We start from the raw sequence: 15,711 nt of genomic DNA on the forward strand, positions 1-15,711 counted from the left end.
GAGACTCTTAGCTTGGGCTAAGGTTCCCTGCTCTCTAGCCAGGGGCAGGGCTGTCTGTATTCTGCATACCCACCATACTCCACCCACAGGGCGCCCTACTCAGCTTTGGTTCCGATGGAAGATTCCACCTGCCTCATCTCACCCCTCACCTGGGCTACCTTGGCCCCTTGGCAGAAGCCCAGTTCCCCATCTTGTTCCTGGCAGACCTTCTTTTGGCCGGTGACTCTGGTGGGGAAAGAGAGCACTGTTTCCCTTCCTCCTGGACTCAGTCCCCAGTCTCCGTCTGCTGGTAAGAGGCCCAGAGCAGCCGGAGCAGGGCTGGCTGGTGGCACTGAGGTCACAAGCCTTCTAGAAACCCTCCCTCCCTGTGGACCTGCTAGCAGGTCCCCTGGCAGGGTTGCAACTTGTCCAAAAATCCTTCCTGAGCGTGTGCCCTCTAAGCCTGGCGTTGAGATGCCACCTGCTGTGGGGGAGGGGAACAGAGGCTGAGCCGCGCCCGGGCTGGAGCTCAGGCCCCTCTCGCATTTGTGCTGGGTTAGACTCAGGTGACAGCTCACACCTTCGGCGGGGCTGGCGGCAGCTCTCAACCCTCAATCCTCTTTCTCCTGCTCTTCTGGGAAGCTCTGAAAGCACCTCAAGGCGTTTGTTACTTGAAATTAAGCAATTGAATTCTAATTTGGGCCTGCAATGCCCCATTCTTGGCCACCAGAGGTCACTGTAATAAGGTGGAAAGCAGGTGTTTTAGAGTCTTAAGTTAGTAGTTGGCTCAAAAAAAGAAAATGAGACCAAACCAAACAAAATCCCCCCGGTTTTCTAACTGGCCCGGGCGTGCAGTGTGCTCTGGGGTGTGGACCTACAGCCCTGCTTTCTTCTCACCTGGTCCGCCCCCCTGCGAAGCCTGGCAGGACCAGGGCAGGCGGCTGCTTGGGGCGTGCTTGGCTCTCCTCCCGCCCCATCCACCACACGTCCTGAGCTTCATCCTCCGAGTCCATTTCTTGCCGCAGTCTTGGGGTTAGGCTCCCTGAGGAGTGCGCGTGCATGCACCTGCGCGTGTGCTTCCAGCTCTGTAACCTGGAGTCAGGAACAGCACTTCCTCCTAGGCTTGTTTGGCATCAAAAAGAGACGATGCAGAAAACTCAGCGCTCGGCTCACAGCTAGTGCTTGGAAAACGTCAGCCATAATAACACTCTTGTCGGGGCGGGGGACCACCCGTGGGAGCGTCTACACCCCAAAGCGCGGCTTCATCTGTTTGCCGGGGGGTCGTGGTTCTCCCCTCCCTGCCCTCTCTGGCCATCCTCTCTAGATGTTGATGTTGTCGGGCGAAAGTCAGAATCGCCTGCCTTTGTTGGCGGCAGGGTCTGAGTGTGCGTTCCAGGGTAGGTGTTTCGTGTCTGGTGGGCGGCTGGCAGAACCTCAGAGCTTTTGGTGGGAGGTTGGGGGGCCCGCATTTGGCAGACACTTGGGTCCTCTGGCTGCAGGCTTTGTGAGGTTTCTCCTGCACTCGTTGCTTTTCCAGCTCCGAATGCCCGAGTTGCCCGAACACAGTGAAATTAGAGATGCGTTGGATCCCTGCAAGTAGCGAGGCAGCACGGGGGGAGGGCGGTTTTGGATGCAGGTGCTCACATTCCTCACTGGGAACATTTGGAGGATATATGGGTCTTGGGGAAGGTGAATGCATTACCTGGGTCCTCTGGAGGGCCGTTTGGGCTGCCGGTGGAGGAGGAGGTCAGGAGCAGTGATCTACAGGACATGCTGCTGCCATCCGCCTTCAGCAGTAATTTCCCCTGGATGTCTCTGCGGAGGTGCCACACGCACACACACACACGCACACACACACACACCCACGGAAAATCACTAGGGCTGCAGAGCCTGCAAGCTGGCAGCACGGACTATGGGGCTGCAGCTGCTGGGCCTGTGATCCCAAGCCCACGGACTGGCCACAGGGCCTTACCCTGCCTGGCCAGGAAGGTGGGGAGACCCAGAGAGACAGAGCAGTGCTGTTGGGGGACCCTGCTGTTGCAGCGTGTGCCTTCTGGTGTGACGGGTGGCACGAGCGTCGTGGGCTTCAGCCGGCCCAGAGAGATCTGAAGCTGGAAAGGCACAGGCGTGATTGGCCAGTGGTGATGGGCCTCCCGTGCACAGGTGCTGCAGCGGGTTCTGAGAGAGGAGGGCGCTCGCCGACCTTGAAAACGTGCCATTTAGAGCCCAAAAGAGCTGGAGGCAGGCAGTTCTTGGCCCTCCCTCGGCTCCCTGGGTGACCTTCTAACGCATCAGACCTTTGCTCGCTTTGGAGAGGGCGCTTGACCCTGGGTGTCGTCCTCTTACATCCCTCCTGGTGTGTCTTTCCTCCCAGTTGCTCCTTGTCTCTTCCCCCCCCCCCCCCCGCCCTCCCCTCCCCTCCCCTGCATCTTCTTTCCTCTTCCTGTCTGCCAGCCATATCTCCTGTCCCTGTGTCATCCTGCCATTTGGACTTAACAACAAAAGCCTCAGGGGCACCCGGGTGGCCCAGTTGGTTAAGTGTCCGACTCTTGGTTTCAGCTCAGGTCGTGGTCTCATGGTTCGTGGATGTCAGCTCTGCTCAGGTCACCATCTGGCGGTTGGGGAGTTGGAGCCCCGCATTGGGCTCTGCACTGATGGCAGAGCCTGCTTGGGGTTCTCTCTCTGTCCCTCTCTCTCTGCCCCCCCCCCCACCCCCTCTCAAAATGAATAAAAAGGCAAAGCAAAGCAAAGCAAAAGCCCCCAAACCATACATGTGAGGACTGCCTACACAGGTTCTGGAGCTTTCTGGAAGCAGCCCTCTTTGTAAGCCCAGTGAATAAATCTCTTCAATTGGTGATAACTCCTGCATGAGGAGACCTTGCAAAGTATAGCTCATGACCCAAAACTCTGCACAGATGAGTCTATCCTGTTTTTAACTCTGTGCCAGACGCCGAGCAAATGTTTTATATGCTTATCTCTTTAATCCTCCTAAAACCCCAAGAAGCCAGTACTAATGCCATCCCCATTCTGTAGATGCAAAACAGAAGTTCAGAGCATTTAAAAGATAACTTGTCTGAGGTCACCCAGCTGGAAGGTGGCTGAACAGCGAAGCCTGTGCTCTCCACCCACTCGGACACGTTACCTCTGGGGACAGTGGCCAGCCTCTCCTGGGAAGGTCCGCGGCTGTCACCAGCCACACCTGCCTGTCTGACTCCCGTCTGCTGTAGTTGGAAACGTCTTTCCCGCTCCTGCTGCCCTCTGCTGAAACAGAAACAGCTGGTCTCCATCTTGCATGAAATCCCTTTCATGTATGTCTGACTAGTCATCACGTTACCTCCCCCTAACCCCCCAGGCCAGCCTAGAACTCGTTAAACTTTTAAATGTATATCTACATCTGAAAGACTGTTTTTATTCCATTAGAACCACTCCATGCTTACTCCAGATGCCCTTGAGGGAAGAGGGTTTCTGGAAAGGGAACTAGAATGTGACTGTTATTACTGAGTCCTGGTTCTTTCAATCCGAGGTATGAAATTGGCTTTTCGAGCACACGGTGCCCGTGGAGCTGAATAAAACGACGTGAGTGGATTCCAGGAGTCTCCTCTTTGAAGATGTCCTCTAAGATCTGCTCTTGGATTGTGTGGCTGATAAGGGCTGGGGGTTACCACGGCCCTACCTGCTACTAGTAATCTCTTTCCATCAGAACATGTACATCCAGAGGCCTCAAATATGCCTGACTGAGACTTTTCCATACAGAAGACAGTGTTAATCAGGGCGTGTGGCAGTGATGTGATGCTTTTAAACCTGAATAAGAGAAAAGACAAGATTAAATGAATGGCTTAGATGCTTCTGTTCCTTCCTAAACTGCCTTTCCAGGTGCTCAGAACCCAGCTTCTCTGAAAGGCCTGGGTTCTTCCAGTGGGGCGCCTTGGTGGGGAGGAGACCCCTCGGTGAGGATCTCTGACCTCTGGCCTCTCTTGGCAGAAGTACACAGAAAGTCCAATTTCAGATATGCTTCTGCATGTAAATAGCAGTATTACTTTTAAATTGAAAATTTCATTTTTCCTGCCTTGTGTGTAAGCAAATAATTGAAACCTAATTTACTTTATTTAATAAGCCAGCAGCCAATGTGGAAAAGCCCACACTGATAAAATCTTGGGGGCATTGTTTACAGCCTCCCAGATTTTTCTGGCTGGCTTGGTAGGGTCTGGGCATGTCCTGTAGCGACAGGAGGCCAGGCCAGGAGAGCTCCCCTGCCCCCGCCCCCACCCAAGTCCCCTGAGAACTCCCAGGTGGCCTCCCAGGTGCACGAGGCATCACTTACAAGGTTAGTGACCACCACACGGGAACTGGCCTCGCGTGGTTCTCAGCGTGGGAGCTGGTGGGGCTCCAGGAGCTCACGGGGAAGGGCCACAGAGTCCTGGAGCCGTATGGCTTCGCTCACGTGTCCCTGGCACGGAACTGATGTCCTCATTCTGCAGACATTCTTGAGTGCCTGCCTCTCTGCTGGCCAGATGGAGACGCACTGTTTTCTCCTTGAAGAGCTCATGGTCAAGTGGGAGAGACACTGGGAGACAGGAGAGAGTGACTGATTCCCTTTGAGAAGGAGTGTGGGATGGGGCAGGGCTGTGCATCTTGGACTCACACAGGACTGGTTTTGGAACACTGCTCTTTTCACTTAGTAGACCTGTGTCACCTTGGTAAATAACTTCTTGGAGCCTTGGTCTCCTCATCTGTGAAGAATGCACATAGCAATGCTTTTCTCCCCGGGGTTGGCATATGGAGCGTCTGAAAAAGCAAACGCACAACCACCATGGGACGTTGCCCATCACAGCCCCTGGCCCGGGGTGGGAGTTCACGTCCCTCTCCCCTTTGAAGTTACGGGTGGCTTGGTTTTGGCGGGTGCCGGATGAGCAGAAGTGGCTTGTGTCTCTTCTGGGCAGAAGCTTCAAGAGCTAGTATGTGGTTTGCTACATCCCCTTCCCCCTACTTGGCAACAAGTTCACGTAAGGAAGTCCACGTAAGGTGGCACCTCTGTCTGCCTGGGTCCCTGAGTGGCCACAAGGCACAGAGCACCCCCGCCCCCGCCGCCCTCCCCCCACTGTGCTTTGGATGTGTGATGTGAGCGAGAAGCAGATCCTGTGTTTCAAGCCACTGAAATTTTAAGGTTGATCGTCACTGCAGGGTAACTTGGCACGGCCTGACTAAACGTTCGAGACGATCCATTTTCTCCCTTCAGTGAGAAGGTAAAGGTTACACTCAAGCCCGCTCTCTGGTCAGGACCCAGCACTTTCCAGGGGCACGAGGAGGAAAGGGAACTGCCCGTGGGGGACTCAGAACACCTGCAGGGCGGCGCCTCTGGCTCTGGAGAGCGGATGCCCATCTCCTCTGCGTGTTCCTCCTCTTCTCTCTTCCTTTCTTTCCCCTCTCTCGTTCTCCGCGCTCCACCCCTGTCTCCTCCCCTCCAGCATCTGCCTCCATTCTCTTCTCTTGCCAGGTGTCCCGGGGCTCAGTGACCCTGGGTCCCCAGCACGGTTGCCTGCCTTGGGACGTTGCAGGCTCACCTCTCCTGTGCCCCGAGCCTCTCACCACCGCCCCTCTCTCAGAGGTGACCAGGCTTAGAGAGGGAAGCACGGTCTGTGTGGGGATGGCAGGGAGGTGGCAGCCCGCTGGGCAGGAGGCATGTTTGAGGGGTGTCCGCTCCGGGAACTGAGCTCTTGCGACCTGGGTAGATGCCGTATACACCCTGGAATTTGCACTCCTGGGTGACTTTTGGTGGTTTTCGGTGACAGAGGTTTTAGGCTCTCCCTCACCCCTGCCGTCCAGTTCGTCCCTGGCTAGCAAGTTGGGGAATCCCGGGCTACGTCACCCTGAGAGTGGGGAAGGTGGCCGGTCACGGCGGTACAGCTTGTCCGGGTCCGGGGACAGAGAGGGTTTTTGGGGAGGGAGGGAGTCTTCCCGGCCTAGTGAGGATCAAGACTTTGGCTGGATGGCACGCAGAGCTGTGCTTTATTAAGATAGTAATACGATCACTGTACGAGCGGAGCCTATTAATTATCATGACAAGGAGAAATTTTTGAGTGTGGGGAAAAGGGAAGAGAGAGAGTCACTCCAAGGTAAAATAACACTGCACTTGGAAAGTCCAGGTAATTACGCGAGTGAGGCCAGCGCTAACTAGATAGTCACAGCGGGAGTCATTTGAAAAACAAAATACAATTAAAAGTTTAATATTTGATGGAATTAGTAAACTAAGACTTGCAGGAATGGGTCTTCTCGGGGGAGGGGAGAGTCTTCTGTGTGCTTCGGTGCAGCCTCGTGGCCAGGGCGTGGTGAGCCCTGCTCCTGCGTGGAGGGGCTCTTTCCAGGCCACCGGTGGGTTCTCCCAGGCTTCGAGCTCTGTGAGCAAAGCAGTGATTCCCGCCCCCCACCCCCACCCCCCGGGCTCTCTGAGTGGCCCCCCAGCAAGTTCTTGCCTTCCTCTTGCCCTCTCAGCTGCTCCCGAGTCACAAGGCGGCCGGTTCGCTTGTCGCTGGGACGCTGGCTTGCCTCACACACGGGCATATGTCCCGTGGGTGCGTGCACTTGCTGTCCTCGAACGGGCCCGTGTCTTCCTTGGGGGTTTGGCCAGTTGAAGCTGAGCTTTGCGATAAGGCCTTCCCCAAATGCATTTGAAAGTGTTCACAGGACTTTTGAGACTTTGCGATGATCCATCAGCCTGTGTTGCAAATCTCCTCCAGCTTTAGGAATTAGCTTAAAATTAAAGTTACGGAGAGGCCAAATCTCCCTAGACCCGAGCTGACTCAGGAACGTGCAACGCGTGGCTTCATTTTAACCGGCGGCTCCCTGACATCGTACGCGAGGAGACTGTCCTCGAATGTCAGTTGGCTAACTTGACACCCCAAATCAGCTATCCTCCCGACTAGCAAGCACAGCACATTTGGAGTGTGTGTGTGTGGGGGGGGGGGGGGGCGGTCACACGTGCCCTGAGTGTTGGTTTCGAGTCTTGGCCCAAGCTGAAGATCCAGACGGGCTCAATGTCAACAGTCCAGAGGAAGGCTGTCTGGTCAGAAGGGCCAGTGTGCCACGAACCTGATGCTGAGGAGGCTGATTTAGGAAGGCCCGGCCCTCTGCTGGGCGCCCCCCAGCACCTCCACACGGGTCTTCGGGTCTTCGGTTCTGGGCAGTGTGATGACGCATCCCACAGTCACCCTTACACTTCATCTTTATTTCGTGTCCCTGGTTTTCAAAGAAACAATTAACAGCCAATAAGATGCAATTGGCTTTTCAAAGTGTTTACTTATCTCATGAATGTTTATTAAGCACTCAGTGTGGGCCAGGTGCTGTCCTGGGTGCTGGGACACAGCCGTTAAAACAGTCACAGACCTTTGCCTTCCTGGAGTTTATATTCTAGCACGAGGAGGGGTTCAGGCAGTCGACAGGATGAGTAGGTGAGCTTGGGGATGTCTCAGAGGGTGGCCTGTGCCCTGAGAGGAGGTGAAGGGGTCGGGGGTACAGAGCATAGGAGAAGGGCAGCCGGGAAGGCTACATACTGTTTGGGGGGAGCCCCAGGAAGGGAGGGAGTGAGCCGGGCAGACATCTGGGGACTGACGGAGTAGCAGGTGCAGTGTCCCCGAGGGGGTCGTGCCTGGCAGCTTCGGAAGGGCAGCAGGGATTGGGAGGCTGGAGCTGGGTGAATGGGAGAGGGGAACGTGGAGGGACAACTGTGAGATCAGAGAAGGAACAGGACGGGCCGTGTGGGACTCCGGCTCCCTGGCGGTGGAGGAATGGGGTAGGACCGGAGCCTCCCTGTCTCATCTTACAGGGGAGATAGGACAGGACTCTGTCCCCTGGATCCTGATTTGGAAGCACAACCCCACAGAGCTTGTCTTCAACTCAAAGGCATAGTGGCCATGCCGCCCATGATTTGGGGGCATGATTTGGTTCCCTGTGCTCAAGGGACCGGCCCTTGAGTCAACTCTTTCTGTTTTGGTTGGTGAGGTGCTGGCACGAGGTGCCCAGAGACACGGAGAACAATGCCAGCATCCAGCGTGGGGATGGGACGGTTGGGTGGGAGGCCGATACTGCACCTTGGCTCCAAAAGTTTTCTCTGGTTGCCTACGAGCGGAAAATCTCAGAACTCAGAAGCGCAACTCCCCGTTCGTTCCGAACGCCGTGGGCTGGTGGGGAGTAGGCCAGGTGCTCTTGGTGATGGCACTGATGCAGGCTCGAAGGTGACCCGGTGAACCTCCAGCCCCAGAGAGAAGGGAGATCGCCCACCGTCCCTCCTGTCTCAGGGGATGCTTCCAAACCGGTCCTTCTGCTCAGTCCTGTCTGTGTGGGGCTGAAGGGCAGAGCTGGGGTTTGGCCCTCCTGCCCCGGGTCACTCCAAGCTGCAGGCTCACTTCAGGTGCCCAGCCTGGGGGTTCAAGGTGGTTGGTGATGAGCTTGGGGACTCAGTTGGTGTTTGCTCTTTGAGGGAATGTCCTTTCTGAGGAAGACTCGCCTTGCCAGGACGGACTCAGAACATTCCTGAAACAGAGGCTGCTCCCTTTGGGTCCCTGTTCATTCTAATAGGTGGCCCCTTGGAGCTCCCAAATTGCCCTCTGTCCCCAGACTCTGATCCCCACACAGCTCGGTGCACCCCCTTTTCTGACCGCATGTCCCCACTCCCGCACCTCCTGGAACTTTCTGCTGTGCTCTCGGGAACTTGCGAGCTCCCCACTGCTGGCGCCCCCTTCCCCCCTGTGGGGGCCTCTAGCTCTCTCTCGTCCTGCAGCAGCTGCACCTCCGTCCTCCATGCCTCTTCCACATCACTGCCCCTCCCCCACTCCGTCCTCAGATGGTCCTGTTCCCCAGCACGCCTGGGGGTCATCTGGGGTCTACCCCCCACTCGGCAGTGCCAGGCCTCTCCCGTTGTCGTGTGGTGTTTTCATGTCTACCGGTGATGATGTCCTCCCTCCCCAGGGCTGCTCCTCCTCCTCCCTGACTCACTCCCGGCGCGGGGATCTAGCATCCCTGACCTCCACCATCATGACCGCCATGTTCCGCATGCCCGTTCTCCTCGCCCCCACCGTGCTCTGCCACGCCAGCTCTCCCCACCCAGGGGTCCTGGTCACCCCTGTCATGGTCTCACACCCCTCCCAACTCCGCTCAGATGCCCCTCCATCTGGTCCCTCAGCCTGTCCCACTCCTCTGCCCCTAAGGGAATCTCAGGGCCTTTAGTTCCTCACCACCAACCTCAAGTGCATTCATGCTGCGGCCACCTCCTACGTGCTCCCCTCCCCCCTTCCTCCCCTCCCTTGCCCTTCCCACTCCTGCTCCCCCTCCCCTCCCCTCCCTTCCTCTTCCCACTCCTGCTCCCCACTCCCCTCCCTATTCCTCTCCTCTCCTCCCCTCCCCTCTCCTCCAGCCTCCCTCCCTCCTGCCTGCCCCCTCACCAGGAAGGGAGGCATTCCTGGGTGGGGAACACTACCCACCCAGCTGCTCCCACTCCCAGAACTGGGGTGGTGGGAGTGTGGGGGGCAGTTAAGGGCAGAGGGGTAGGGTGGGCCCAGAGCAGGAGGGGATTAGGTGTAAGGAGGCCTGGACCTTGGCCAAGCATGTCTGATGAGGTGACAGGCGAGGGACTGGATGGGGACGGCACAGAGTGATTTGCTGGGGCAGTTGGAAGGATGGGCTGGTCATGCTTTTCTCTGAGGACACCTTCCCTGAACTCCATCCTGTTGTTCTGCCCTTGTCCTTCCTCCCTCCCACATGGCCGTGTCCTCTCCTGCCTTTCTTTTCCTTGCTTCCCCCTTCCCTGGTTCTTTGCCATCAGCACCCACATATGCTCCCATCATTAAAAAACACCCTCTAGACTCGTTTCCGCCTCCAGCTCTGACTCCATTTGTGCTGTCCCCTTTACATCAAACCTTCCGAGGGACAAGTTCTATACTCACCGCCTCCAATTCTGCCGCCTCCTTGTGTTTACACACGAGAGCACGTGTCAGCAGCCTCCCACCAGCCTTTCTGTTGTGCGTCCGCCTGCTTGACCCCTGCTTTCCTCTAGTATGTTCTCAACACAGCTGTGCGAGGGATCTTGTTAGAACACATCCTTGCTCACAGCCTTCCCGTGGTCCCCTTCTCACTCGAGATGGCCCGGAGTCTACTACAACCAAGGCCTGATGGGACCTTCCCACACATGTCCCTCTGAGCTCACCGCTTCCCTCTCCACCTTCTCACTCCACTTCAGAGATGCAGGCCTCTTTGCCACTTCTCACCACAGGGCCTTTGCACGGGCTGTTCTTGCCTGCAATGGTCTCCCCCCCAACAAGTATCTCTGTATAGCTCCCTCTCACTCCCGCAGAGAGGGATTTCTATCTGTTTTGCTGTATCCCCAGCACCTACAATAGGGCCTGACAGGTGGTTGGTGCTCAGTGCATATTTGTGGAATGAATGAATGAATGAATGAATGAATACTGCTGGCTCCTGATGGGATGGCTCTCAGCAATGCAGCATCTGGCACAGTCCCCTCCTGTGGGCCCTGCTAGCCTCTGTCCTCCCTGGCCTTGGAGATGTCTTCCCTGCTGGCCATGTGTTCCCACCGCCTTGGCTGTGGGGAGTCCCTGGGGGGTCCCTGTGCTTGCCGTGTCGCCAGCTGTCCACCCTCCCCACTGAGTGAGTGACTGCTGGTGCACGACCTGCTTCCTTTCCTGCTCTTCTCACCCCAAGCTTATGCGGTGAGCCGGGGGCTCTTCTGCCGATTCATAGATGGTGCCCACATGAGTCCTGTCCACCCCGCCGGGCAGAAGGGCGGGAGGGGAGGCCACTGACCTGCATCTCTTGGTTCCTACGGCAAAGAGTGCTCCTCCCTGGGTTTCTCTGAGTTTGAGGTCCATTGGCAAGACCGGTGGGCGATCTCGGGGCCAGATGAGGTCACGTGCACATTCGTCTTCTACTTCTTCCTTTCCCCTGATTTGTCAGAAGCAACCAATGGGGCCACGTGGCAGCTTCTCTCCACTTGAAGACGGGCTGAGCTGGACCTGCGGTGGGGGGAGGGAGGGGTGGTGCCAGGCCTCTTGGAGAGCCCACCCCAGGCACAGGCCCAGCCCCAGCCCCTGCGTGGGCCCCAGGTCAGGCCAATGTAGACTCCCGTCCCTACGCTACCGGTGCCTAGTTCTGTGAGGCGGGAAAAGGCAGCCTCTCTGGCCTCCGTGTTCTCATCTGTCGAATGGGGTAGTGACAGCACCTAGCCTGTTGGGTGGTGTGAGAGTGGATGGGAATGTGTGACTACATTACCTGGTAGCTCTTCTTATTTTAGGCAAAGCCCTAGACTTGAGAACCAGACACTTCCCCTTACAACGGCGTTAGAAACCTCAAAGCCCTGGGACGGTTCTGCTCTGCCTTTCAGTGGCTCCGGCGGGACTCAGTGTCCCTGAGCACCCCCTTCCTCGGGGATGAAATGAGACACAGATGAGAGAACAATCGAGAAGGGGCTCTGAACTCTAATACACCACACACACATTAGGGACTGTTGGTATCTTTTACTACCTACCTGCACAGCACCCATTCATCGCGCCCTTGTTTCGGATGCCGTGGGAGGTGGCGGCCACCCCACGTGGAGGCCTGCTGCGTGGTGGCCCACCGCCCCATGACACCTGTATCCGGATGGCTCCATCTTTGTCCAGGGGCTGCGGCGGCTTCACGGGGGAGGCCAGTGTCCCCCATTGGCAGACCCCAGTCCGCTCGCTTAGTCTGTTCCACCCTGGGCTTCACCTGCCTGGACCCGCTCAGGCACTCAGAGGCTGTGTGCTTTGGTCTCTGCCATCAGTCCTGATTGGAAGGATGTCGGGGCTCAACAACCCCAGTGGGGATCAACTTCTGGTCTGAGGTGCCTTCCTGGGGAGCCCTCCAACTCCGGTCATGTCCCTCCTCCTCACTCCGTATAAGGGGGACCGTTTTCCTTTGCCCCCATGGTTCCTGTCCCTCCGGCCAATGTCTGCATGATCCCACGTGGGTTCTGCACCTCCTACAAAGCTTCGGTGAGCGTCTGAGGTGAGTATTAACACACAAAGATGCAGAGCCGGTCCCTGGGGCCCAGAGGCTGCCCAGGGGTGTCAGCTCAGGGGCCTTTGGGTCACATATCTTCAGGATCATTCTTCACCTGGGGACAGCCAGGAAATGGCATTTCACAGACATGCAGGGTTTGGTGACCTCTTTTGATGTTACAGAGGTGCTTTTGAATATCTACATTTATGGTTTCGGTAATTTATTTCTAACCGCTCGAGTGACTGAACCTGCAATTAGAACGCACTGCCGCCAGGGGGGGAAGGGGAGTGTGATCTGACCTATCTGCTTGAGCTGTGTATGATTATCTGAAAGGCGTTGTGCAGGAATGCCTTTTCCAGCTTTTTTAATTTTTTAAAATAAAAAAAGTGCTCTGTGAAAACAGCCAGCCACACACACGAAATACTGCAGAACACCAGACGTAAGCTTTCATGGGCGGCCAGACTGAGCCCACGTTTACTGAACGCCTTTCAAATGCAGGCCCTTCATCGGTGCTGGGGTTGAAGCTGTGGGGTGGTGTGGCCTCTTTGCTGAGGGAGGAGCTCAGAGACTGTGGACGGGGAGGCAGATCTCCGAGGAGCCCCTGACAGGTGCTGGAAAGGACGTGGGAGCAGGGGAGGGGCTTGGAGAAGGGCCTGCGGTGCCAGGAGAGGCCTGGGGAACCGGAGCCCTGTGATCTTTAGGGGAGTGGACCCCGGCAGGTGTGTGTCCTTCCCTCCCAAAGCTATAGGACCAGGAGAGCAAATCCTGCCCTTCTCGGAGGTTCCACGGCCGGGGGGTGGTGGGAGTCTCAGTCTCTCTGCTTTTGCCCACCAGGCCGGAGACAGGCTCTGCGCTCTGGGCTCCTGGCCCTCTTCTGCTCTTTGCAATTCAAGGTCCTTCTGGAAGTTCGCCTGTTGGGAAGATGAAGGCAATCCCCATTTTCGCCCTTGAGTTTCTCGGCTGGGAAATGGAAATGTGTGCCTGGGGCTCCCTGCCCCAGTTCCCTAGCATCCTGCACTGCGTGTAAACCCTCTCACACACTGGCTGCTTTAGCAGAGTGGTCCTGAGGATCGATCTTTGAAAGAGCTTATATCTGCCAGAACAAAGTGTTTAGAAAGGCCAACTTTACAGGTATTTAAACACAGATTTCAAGTGGATTTTACGATACCTCTATGCGGTAGGCTCGGCAAATCTCGGGTTGGCGGGATGGCTCTGGCTGCATTCAGGCTGTGCTCTGCTTAGGCCACGTCTCCCCTCCTCCAGGAAAAGGGGCCAGGATTCCAGGGGCCGCCTTAGGTGCTTGGGAAGGTGTCCAGCTGCCACTGGACTAATCTGACCCGGGAGGGTGAAATCCCGTCCGGGTCAAGGGCAGGGCTGTGGTTTTGTTGACACTTGCATGAGGCTTTTCTTGAAACCATCTTGGCAGATTGTTTTGGTAACATCCCGACTGAAATACGATGAGGGTTTAGTGTAGTGGGTCCCCCGGCTCTGGTATAGTCACACTTGTCATTAGTCCTGCATTGAGGCCTCAACTCTGACCATAAAGCCTTCCCCTCTGAGCTGGAGCAGACCCAGTGACCTCTCAGAGCCGGGACTAGGTGGAGGGTTTCCTGCGGGAAGATATGCCTTCACTGGACCCCGGAGCCCGGAAGCCCAGCCAGGGCAGGCCGTTTGGTTGTGGCAGAAGTGGGAGGAACAAGGGTGGCTCTCCACTCCACAGGCAGGGAGGGGACACTTCCAGCAAGATCAGGCTTTCTTGGAGGTGACCCCCTACTGAGGTCGGCATCGTCCAGGGTATGATTCCACGAGCTTGGCTGATATTCCCTGTGGGGTGTCCCTGCAGGGGAGTGTCCCCCACCCCTTCCCCTCACACTGGGTGGAAACAGCCCTGCAGTCACCCAGCTCTGCCTGCCTGGGCTGCTTCCTCTGGGATTGCCCCGTGTTGTGATCCCTCTGGACTGGCCCAGAAGAGATGTCCCCCGACCCCGATCTGCAGCTCCCTGCCCTCTTGTCTCTGCGGCTGGGAGAGAGAGTTTCTGGCCTTGCTGATTTATTTCACACTCAGCCTGTGCTCCTTGGCCAGGGGTGGCCAGGGTTTTCTCGTTTCTGTCCCAGGCCTGATCTTTTGCTGGGAAAAGGGGAGGAAGACACCCAGGCATGGGCCCCTGGCCTGCCTGGACAGCCCCCCTGCCCGGAAGGCTTGCTTCTGGGCGGGCAGAAGCTAAACTTCATCGCCACAGAGATGGCCCTACTGCCTGGAGCGAGCTTGGAGATCACGTGATCACGCGGTCCTTCCGCTAGTGGTGATGCCCGGCAGAGGTTTGCGGGGTAAATGAATAGGCGGAGGATGAGTGAGCGATGTTGAGCGAGTCGAGAGGTGACAGGTGCATCTGTGGTTGTTGGGGTGCTGCCGGTGACGGGACCCCTGGAGCTGGGCTCTCCTTCTCAGATGTGACATCTGGACAGATAGAATCACCCAAGTTCTAAGGGTCTGAATGTAGAGGCTAGGGCTTATGAAAATCCCCTCTTTTCCTTAACCTAGTGTAATTCAGATGTCATCGTGGCTCCCTGGAAGGCTAAGAAGTATTTCCGCTAAGTCGGACGGTTTCTAATGGCTAAAGCTATTGTAGAGAATGGCACGTGCTCTCCACCTCTTTCCTGTTGGGTGCTCCAGGCCATGTCTGGAGGCTCTGTAAGCTGTGTTCTTCTAGACTCAGGGCATGAGTTCACAGGCTGGGGAGTTACACACCTGGGTCCCCCCGGGCCTCCCTGGGCGTCCAGCATCGCCGCTCGGTTCCTGTGCTCTCGTCGTCAGCGCCTGGACCTCCCCGGGTGCCCCCAGCATCCTCTCTGTCTCACCTGTCCCACCCCTGGGGGGGTGGCTCTCTCGAGACAGACTTGGGAGGGGCCCTGGTGAGCTCCTTGCTTCCTTACTGACCCCAGAGACTTGAGTGTGGTTCTGTTTAAGATGCCATCAAGTAGGTGGTGGGGTGGAAGGGGCGATGTTGGCAGACCCGGAAGAATTTAAGAAATCTTCTGGTTGGTTAGCACCCTGGCGCCCTGTGTTCACTCTTCCTCACATGGCAGCTCGTTTCTTCCTGTTTTATTCTCAGGGGGACTTCTTCCCGGTCCTTATGCCTGATGCGATCCGAGTGGAATCGTGTGTGTTGAGGAGGACTGAAAACAGAATATAATGAGTGGACTTTATTGCGCTTTCCGTTGTTCTGGGCACTTATGCTTAGTGCTTTCAAAATGCGATCGGATCTAAATCTCTCAAAGACACTAAGAAGCAGATGCTATTATTACCCCTTTTAGACCAGCCGCCCGAGGCCCAGGTGACAGCAAATACGCTGAAGAACCAGGGTTTGAATCCGAGTCACGGGCCCTCAGCCTGCAGCTGCCCCCAGCCCAGGCTCCAGGGCCCCCCGGACTGTTTGCATACCTCCCGTGGGCATAGTCTGTGGTGCCTGCGCACTTTCAGTGGAAAATTTGTGAGCCGGGAACCTTAAGACTGTGGATTCCCTTTCTGGGGGGCTGTGCTCGTCTGCTTGGACAGCCATAGCAAAGTACCCCAGACTGTGCGGCTCAACCCACAGAAGTTTACCTTCTGAGAGACCAGGAGCCTGGAAAGCTAAGGTCAGGTGGGGGCAGGTTGGGTCTCTCCTGAGGCCCCTCTCCTTGGCCTGCAGATGGCCGCTACTTGCCGGG

The 15,711-nt window shown here is 56.7% G+C and overlaps 1 protein-coding gene and 1 long non-coding RNA gene across 19 annotated transcripts in view; one reads left to right on the plus strand and one right to left on the minus strand.

Moving 5' to 3' along the window:
- The window catches only part of CAMTA1 (calmodulin binding transcription activator 1), an 853,369-nt gene that overhangs the window by 237,451 nt on the left and 600,207 nt on the right, over window positions 1–15,711 (plus strand). The gene's annotated exons all lie outside the window — the stretch shown is intronic.
- On the minus strand, window positions 6,088–13,556 carry LOC128312482 (uncharacterized). The gene is made up of 4 exons (XR_008291849.1): window positions 13,172–13,556; window positions 10,789–10,997; window positions 9,915–10,040; window positions 6,088–8,392 (listed from the first exon to the last, which is right to left on the minus strand). It is a non-coding gene; the product is annotated as an uncharacterized LOC128312482 (long non-coding RNA).

The sequence above is a fragment of the Acinonyx jubatus genome, chromosome C1 (genome assembly GCF_027475565.1).
Source record: "Acinonyx jubatus isolate Ajub_Pintada_27869175 chromosome C1, VMU_Ajub_asm_v1.0, whole genome shotgun sequence".
Lineage (NCBI taxonomy): Eukaryota > Metazoa > Chordata > Mammalia > Carnivora > Felidae > Acinonyx > Acinonyx jubatus.